The following is a 9,078-nucleotide window of genomic DNA, read 5'->3' as shown; positions in this document are numbered from 1 at the left end:
AAAATTTTTTCATCATAACTAACCCAGGATCCAAACACACATTTGAGGTCACTAAGAAAACATTCAGATCAAAAATTTCACTTCTATAATCTACCAATTCATATCCCTGTGCAATTCATTAACATAGCACACATCACTCGATAATTCATACAATCTGAACTCGACTCATCAAAATAAAAACCACAATATAAATCCACAAGTGGGAAAAATCTATGCAGTCACCACAATCATCGATTTACCATAAGTTCATATCCTTACACAAATTTAATTTAACATACCAAAACCCTATACATGAGGGATCCTTTAACTTACACAAAATCCACAGGTTTAGATTCATAGTCACATTTCATTAGATACAAGGTAGCTTATACACAACTACATATATGCTAACAAAAGTTCTGCCCAACGTCTTCTAAACTTTCCGCTGCCTCAGCCCATTCTTAACATTTAAGCAAGAGTTACGCTATCCTGAAAAATTTATCAACAAATGGGGTGAGCATAAAGAGCTCAGCAAGTGACTAACATATCCATATCAAAATAGTACAATTTCCAAAGAGATGCAGTTTCAAACACAAAGCAGAATATACGATTTCGTATACATAATATCATTAGGAGCAGAATCATAATTGTCCTTTTTAATCATACATATTTGGTTCCTGACAGATGGGGCATAGAGTAATTGGAGCATATCAGAAACAAAGGAAACATATCGGAGCTTATCAATGGCATATAAAATGTTCCAAATCACATCAACGACATATGGAACATTACGAAGCAAAATCAACAGTGAATGAAGCATTTCAGAGCATATCAAACTCATATGTCGTACCAAAGCTCAAACGTCGTCCTTGACGTTGCAATCATATCATAACTATCCAGAGCACGAACAGAAATAACTCACCAAAACTCTGGATGTCACATCAAACATATAGAGGGTGTAGTGGGATCTCAGTCAGAATGTGATTCATCCATTTCTGAATGACCACCTGACAAAAGTCTCCCACGTCTGGGAGCTCCATCCACCCACGTCTAGGTGAAGTCAAAGGGGCCGGCAGAGCATCGCAGGCTCTAAGCAATATCCCACAAAGCGGGCAAATAGCGCATATCAGAATATCCCACAAAGCGGGACCCCACAAAGCGGGCAAATCAGCGCATACCCTTTACCATTTCTGGCAAAGGTCCAGACAATCCCACACACCAGAGTACAAAAGGACAGTTTCAACAAATTGCAGCATATAACGGAAGCACACGCGGAACAACCAAACGTACATGTGCCTTTTCAAAAACAATGTGATGCAAGGAACAAATCTCTCACAAAATATTCATTTTAGGGAAAGAATTGAAAGCAAGAGTGTACAGGGAGTCCAAGCAATCATAACCAGCTCAATTCCAATAAGAAGGTTAGGCAAATTCAAGTATCCAAAGGAAATGGAACAGAATACGCGAAATCGACCAAAGCTCGATTTCGAACAGAATTCCAGTGGCACATCAAACAAATATTTCAGAATAACAAATATGCTCCAATACCCATAAGAAGGCTATGGTTGAACCATATATCAGTCTATATTCGGATGGAACAGATTTCATATGAAACAGGGCTCCCAACACAGAGTTACCTCTGATTTGGTAACGTAAGGTCAAAATCACAATCACTGGTTTGCAGACTTTATAGGATCGGATTCAACAGACGATAGGGTGAGCAATTGAACTCCAAAATTTTCAAACTATATGTCAAAAGAGAGGATTTCAAGTCTAGTTTCAAATAAACTCAGTTTGGTACAAATCAGAATTTTCAACAGGGAGTTATAGGCGTTTTAGTTTCGAAAGGTCAGAAATCTTGAACTCTGTTTTACAGCGTCTATAGGCTCTTTTGAAACAAATTTTTGGGTAAGTATTCGGTGTCCAAAATCTACAAAATCGGTGTCAAAAGAAAGACATACGAGTCTAATTTCAAACAAAAATAGTTCCTGCCTGAATTCTCATTCTGTACTAAAACTTAGGACCGAAACAGTGCTTAGGGGTCAGTCTACCGAAAACTTTCAGAATCCATAGTTCTATGTCCAAAGAGGAACTTATCAGTTTCTAAATAAAAATCTTCCAATTTATTTTAAATCAACATGAAAACAGAGTCTAATACATATGTAGGAAGGGGTTAGAATACTTGCCTTTGCAAATTTTGACCCGAAGTAACAAGATTAAAGCAAAAACCCTAAAAGCCCCAAATTTTCTTTCTCTTCTCCTTCTTCTTCTTCTTCTTCTTCTTCTTCTTCTTTTCTTTCCCTGATCACCCACGAGCTGCCTCCTCTGCTTCCTTAACAACGAAGGCAGAGAGGCTTAAGCGGTGGAATTTGTCATTTGGTGCATTTTGCAGTTTAGTCCTCATTTTTATCATATTCACGATTAGGTCCTTAGGGTTTACATATAGGTCCTCAGATTCTTTCTTTTTCTTTTTTTTTTTTTTTTTTGAACAGATCTCCCAAATCTTAAAAATAAGTTACCTCTGATTCATACTCTATTTCTTTTGTCAATTAAAATAGATGCTTACATTATCACCAAAAATTTATACGAACATTCGGAAATGAGGGGTGTTACACTCTCCCCCCCCTTAAAAGAAAAATTTAGTCCTCTAAATTTATCGTACCTCTATTCGATGAAAAGACGAGGATACACCTTTTTCATTTCCTCTTCTAGCTCCCAAGTTGTCTCTTCTCCAGAATGATGTCTCCAATTTACTTGAACCAGTGGGATGACCCGATTCCTTAGGACTTTTTCTTCCTTATCAATAATCTGAATAGGCTCTTCCACATAGGATAAATCTTTATCGAACTCCACCAGCTCATACTTAATGATGTGAGAAGGGTCATACATATACTTTCTAATCATCGAGACATGAAATATATCATGGACATGGCTCAATGCTGGTGGTAAGGCAATCTTGTAAGCGACAGAACCAACCCTCTCAAGAACCTCAAAAGGTCCAATAAATCTTGGGCTTAACTTTCCTTTCTTCCCAAACCTTATAATGCCTTTGGAAGGGGAGACTTTTAAGAATACAAAATCTCCGATTTCAAACTCAATATCTCGTCTCCTATTATCGGCATAACTCTTTTGACGACCTTGAGCAGCTTTTAACCTTTTCCTTATAACTTGAATTTTCTCGGTAGTTTCTTGTACCAGGTCCGGTGCTAACAACTTTCTGTCCCCAACTTCCTCCCAACATATAGGTGTTATGCACTTTCGCCCATATAAAGCTTCATAAGGAGCCATCTGAATACTTGAATGATAACTATTGTTATACGTGAACTCAACAAGTGAAATATCCTTATCCCATTCATCTTTCCAATCCATAACATAGGCTCTAAGCAAATCCTCAAGTGTTTGAATTGTTCTTTCTGACTGACCATCAGTCTGAGGATGATATGCAGTACTAAACTTAACTTTAGTGCCCATCGACTCCTGCAATCTTCTCCAGAATCTAGAGAGAAATCTAGAGTCTCTATCAGAGATGATCTCCTTTGGAACACCATGAAGTCTTACTATTTCACTGACATATAAATCTGCAAGTCTATCAAGCGAATAAGTCATATTAATCGGTAGGAAATGTGCAGATTTTGTTAACCTATCAATGATAACCCAAATAGCATCATGCTTCCTCGAGGTTCTGGGTAGTCCTGAAACAAAATCCATAGTAATACATTCCCATTTCCATTCAGGAATAACTAAAGGTTGCAACAACCCTCCAGGTTTTTGGTGTTCTACTTTGATTTGCTGACAAGTCAAACATTTAGAAACATATATTGCAATTTCTTTCTTCATGCCTTCCCACCAATAATAACTTTGAAGATCTCTATACATCTTAGTGCTCCCAGGGTGTAGGGCGTACTTTGAAGTATGACCTTCATTTAGGATTTGATTCTTGATATCTAGTTCATTTGGTACACATACTCTCTCCCCAAATCTCAATAGGCCATCCTTTGAAATTTGAAATTGTGGCTTCAATCCCTTTTCTACTTCACTCCTCAAGTAGATTAAATGTGGATCTCGTAATTGTCCTTCCTTAATTTGTTGCATAAGATCAGACTGCACTTGAATGGAGGCCATCAGAATCATCGAGTCTTGCTCTTTCCTCAAAGCTTTCAAATCAAAATTTTCTTCTACTAGCTTCCATTGCTTCACGACCAGACTAGCCATAAAACTTGTAGATTTCCTACTAAGTGCATCAGCTACAACATTGGCCTTGCCTGGGTGATAACGGATGGCACAATCATAATCCTTCAGAAGTTCTATCCATCTTCGCTGCCTCATGTTCAACTCCTTCTGGGTGAAAATATATTTTAAACTCTTGTGATCAGTGAAAATTTCAAACTGTCGACCATACAAATAATGTCTCCAAATCTTTAGAGCAAAAATGATTGCTGCTAATTCCAAATCATGAGTTGGATAATTCAATTCATAACCTTTAAGTTGCCTAGAAGCATAAGCAATTACTCTCCCTTCCTGCATCAAAACACATCCTAGGCCCTTTCTTGAAGCATCAGTATAAACTACAAATCCCTCACTACCACTTGGAATAGTGAGAATAGGGGCACTAGTTAATCTTCTTTTTAACTCTTGAAAGCTTTGCTCACAATCATCGCCCCATACAAATTTCATATTCTTCTTAGTGAGTTTGGTGAGAGGTTGAGCAATTCGAGAAAATCCCTCCACAAATCTCCTGTAATAACCTGCCATGCCCAAGAAACTTCTAACTTCTGTTACATTTGTTGGTACTTCCCATTCAACTACAGCTTCTATTTTCCTTGGATCAACAGATATGCCCTTCCCTGAAATCACATGGCCTAAGAAAGCAACTTCATTCAACCAAAATTCACATTTGCTGAACTTCGCATACAACTTCTTTTCTCTTAGTATGGACAACACATCTCTCAAGTGTTCCTCATGCTCCTGATTACTCTTTGAATACACCAATATGTCATCAATAAATACAATTACACAGATATCCAAGAGCGGTTGAAATATCCTATTCATTAGTTCCATAAAAGCTGCAGGGGCATTAGTCAAACCAAATGGCATCACCAAGAATTCATAATGACCATATCGAGTTCTGAAAGCTGTTTTTGAAATATCCTCCTCCTTGATCTTCAACTGATAGTAACCTGACCTCAGGTCAATCTTAGAGAATACTTGTGCACCCTGCAGTTGATCAAACAAATCATCAATTCTAGGTATGGGATACTTGTTTTTGATGGTCACCTGATTCAACTGTCTATAATCAATACAAAGCCTCAATGTTCCATCCTTCTTCTTCACTAATAGTACCGGAGCACCCCATGATGAAATATTAAGCCAAATAAAATCCTCATTTAACAATCCTTGTAGTTGCTTTTCCAATTTCACTTACTCAAATGATATCTTTCTGTAGAGAGGCTTAGATATTGGGATTATCCCAAGGACCAAATCAAAAGCAAAGTCACATTTGGAGGTAATCCAAGCAAGTCATCCTGGATACATTAGGCAAGGAGATAAATCATGTCCCATACTCTCAAAGAAAAAGATCGACTGATCAAATATACAAAAAGTGATCATTTGTTATATATCAATCCATACTGGTATGATAAGAAGATGGCCAATCCATACCAAGTATAATATCATAACTCCAAATCTCTAGGAGAACTAAATCAGCAAAAGTTCAAGTTCTCCAATAAGAATCAGACAAGAGGACCAGATTCAACTTCGTTATCAAAGAATCTCCAATGATCGTATTTACTTATAGCACATAATGTAATGGTCTAGGTTGAATACCCAAGTGATAAGCAAAATATTACGAATCAAATCGTAGATTGGACCCATGGTCGAACAAATATTTGCATTCTTTCATAAACATGCATAATACCTTTGACCACTAATTCAGAAGTTTCAGAATCATATTCAGTGATAGCATACACTCTTACATGGGCTGATGATTTAGGAGGCAGTGACTCTTTCTTCTTGTTCAAAGGGCAAACTTTTATTTTATAATCCAACTTTCTACAAGCAAAATAGACTCCAATCACCCGAAAACACAAACTTGTTTCATAATTTAACTTGTAATTCACACATGATTAAGTCTTTGGTGGTGACTTTCCTTTTCAAATCCAAATGTCTTGACCCTCTTGTCATTACTTTCTGATTCATTTCCAATCATATTCTTAGTGATTCTCAAATCATGCTCTGATACCACCTCTGTCACGCCCCAAAAATATCCATGATATTAAAAAATTTTTCATCATAACTAACCCAGGATCCAAACACACATTTGAGGTCACTAAGAAAACATTCAGATCAAAAATTTCACTTCTATAATCTACCAATTCATATCCCTGTGCAATTCATTAACATAGCACACATCACTCGATAATTCATACAATCTGAACTCGACTCATCAAAATAAAAACCACAATATAAATCCACAAGTGGGAAAAATCTATGCAGTCACCACAATCATCGATTTACCATAAGTTCATATCCTTACACAAATTTAATTTAACATACCAAAACCCTATACATGAGGGATCCTTTAACTTACACAAAATCCACAGGTTTAGATTCATAGTCACATTTCATTAGATACAAGGTAGCTTATACACAACTACATATATGCTAACAAAAGTTCTGCCCAACGTCTTCTAAACTTTCCGCTGCCTCAGCCCATTCTTAACATTTAAGCAAGAGTTACGCTATCCTGAAAAATTTATCAACAAATGGGGTGAGCATAAAGAGCTCAGCAAGTGACTAACATATCCATATCAAAATAGTACAATTTCCAAAGAGATGCAGTTTCAAACACAAAGCAGAATATACGATTTCGTATACATAATATCATTAGGAGCAGAATCATAATTGTCCTTTTTAATCATACATATTTGGTTCCTGACAGATGGGGCATAGAGTAATTGGAGCATATCAGAAACAAAGGAAACATATCGGAGCTTATCAATGGCATATAAAATGTTCCAAATCACATCAACGACATATGGAACATTACGAAGCAAAATCAACAGTGAATGAAGCATTTCAGAGCATATCAAACTCATATGTCGTACCAAAGCTCAAACGTCGTCCTTGACGTTGCAATCATATCATAACTATCCAGAGCACGAACAGAAATAACTCACCAAAACTCTGGATGTCACATCAAACATATAGAGGGTGTAGTGGGATCTCAGTCAGAATGTGATTCATCCATTTCTGAATGACCACCTGACAAAAGTCTCCCACGTCTGGGAGCTCCATCCACCCACGTCTAGGTGAAGTCAAAGGGGCCGGCAGAGCATCGCAGGCTCTAAGCAATATCCCACAAAGCGGGCAAATAGCGCATATCAGAATATCCCACAAAGCGGGACCCCACAAAGCGGGCAAATCAGCGCATACCCTTTACCATTTCTGGCAAAGGTCCAGACAATCCCACACACCAGAGTACAAAAGGACAGTTTCAACAAATTGCAGCATATAACGGAAGCACACGCGGAACAACCAAACGTACATGTGCCTTTTCAAAAACAATGTGATGCAAGGAACAAATCTCTCACAAAATATTCATTTTAGGGAAAGAATTGAAAGCAAGAGTGTACAGGGAGTCCAAGCAATCATAACCAGCTCAATTCCAATAAGAAGGTTAGGCAAATTCAAGTATCCAAAGGAAATGGAACAGAATACGCGAAATCGACCAAAGCTCGATTTCGAACAGAATTCCAGTGGCACATCAAACAAATATTTCAGAATAACAAATATGCTCCAATACCCATAAGAAGGCTACGGTTGAACCATATATCAGTCTATATTCGGATGGAACAGATTTCATATGAAACAGGGCTCCCAACACAGAGTTACCTCTGATTTGGTAACGTAAGGTCAAAATCACAATCACTGGTTTGCAGACTTTATAGGATCGGATTCAACAGACGATAGGGTGAGCAATTGAACTCCAAAATTTTCAAACTATATGTCAAAAGAGAGGATTTCAAGTCTAGTTTCAAATAAACTCAGTTTGGTACAAATCAGAATTTTCAACAGGGAGTTATAGGCGTTTTAGTTTCGAAAGGTCAGAAATCTTGAACTCTGTTTTACAGCGTCTATAGGCTCTTTTGAAACAAATTTTTGGGTAAGTATTCGGTGTCCAAAATCTACAAAATCGGTGTCAAAAGAAAGACATACGAGTCTAATTTCAAACAAAAATAGTTCCTGCCTGAATTCTCATTCTGTACTAAAACTTAGGACCGAAACAGTGCTTAGGGGTCAGTCTACCGAAAACTTTCAGAATCCATAGTTCTATGTCCAAAGAGGAACTTATCAGTTTCTAAATAAAAATCTTCCAATTTATTTTAAATCAACATGAAAACAGAGTCTAATACATATGTAGGAAGGGGTTAGAACACTTGCCTTTGCAAATTTTGACCCGAAGTAACAAGATTAAAGCAAAAACCCTAAAAGCCCCAAATTTTCTTTCTCTTCTCCTTCTTCTTCTTCTTCTTCTTCTTCTTCTTCTTTTCTTTCCCTGATCACCCACGAGCTGCCTCCTCTGCTTCCTTAACAACGAAGGCAGAGAGGCTTAAGCGGTGGAATTTGTCATTTGGTGCATTTTGCAGTTTAGTCCTCATTTTTATCATATTCACGATTAGGTCCTTAGGGTTTACATATAGGTCCTCAGATTCTTTCTTTTTCTTTTTTTTTTTTTTTTTTGAACAGATCTCCCAAATCTTAAAAATAAGTTACCTCTGATTCATACTCTATTTCTTTTGTCAATTAAAATAGATGCTTACATTATCACCAAAAATTTATACGAACATTCGGAAATGAGGGGTGTTACAATTGGGCAGTGCCACCGCCTAGCCCAGGCGGTGCTACCGCCTATAGTGTTTTCAGCCCACTAGTTGGGCTTCAATCTTGCCCTAAACTAGTCCGAACTTGGGCCCAATTGGCCCCTAACCAGGATATAGGATTATCTCTTAATCCTAATCCTAATTACAAGTGAACTACATAACAAAAAAACATATCCTAAGCAAGCTTTCAACCGCGAACGTCGAGTCTTGTTCCGGCGAG

General features: G+C 37.5%; 2 long non-coding RNA genes across 2 annotated transcripts; both read right to left on the bottom strand.

Annotated features, from left to right (window-relative positions):
* Positions 1–200: 200 nt before the first annotated feature.
* On the bottom strand, positions 201–3,689 carry LOC135619423 (uncharacterized). The gene is made up of 2 exons (XR_010489391.1): positions 2,166–3,689; positions 201–468 (listed from the first exon to the last, which is right to left on the bottom strand). It is a non-coding gene; the product is annotated as an uncharacterized LOC135619423 (long non-coding RNA).
* Positions 3,690–6,453: 2,764 nt separating this feature from the next.
* Positions 6,454–8,853, bottom strand: LOC135618313 (uncharacterized). The gene is made up of 2 exons (XR_010488974.1): positions 8,419–8,853; positions 6,454–6,721 (listed from the first exon to the last, which is right to left on the bottom strand). It is a non-coding gene; the product is annotated as an uncharacterized LOC135618313 (long non-coding RNA).
* Between the last annotated feature and the right edge of the window lie 225 nt (positions 8,854–9,078).

Source organism: Musa acuminata, chromosome BXJ2-8 (assembly GCF_036884655.1).
Source record: "Musa acuminata AAA Group cultivar baxijiao chromosome BXJ2-8, Cavendish_Baxijiao_AAA, whole genome shotgun sequence".
NCBI classification, from domain to species: domain Eukaryota; kingdom Viridiplantae; phylum Streptophyta; class Magnoliopsida; order Zingiberales; family Musaceae; genus Musa; species Musa acuminata.
This window is presented reverse-complemented; position numbering and strand designations above follow the sequence as displayed.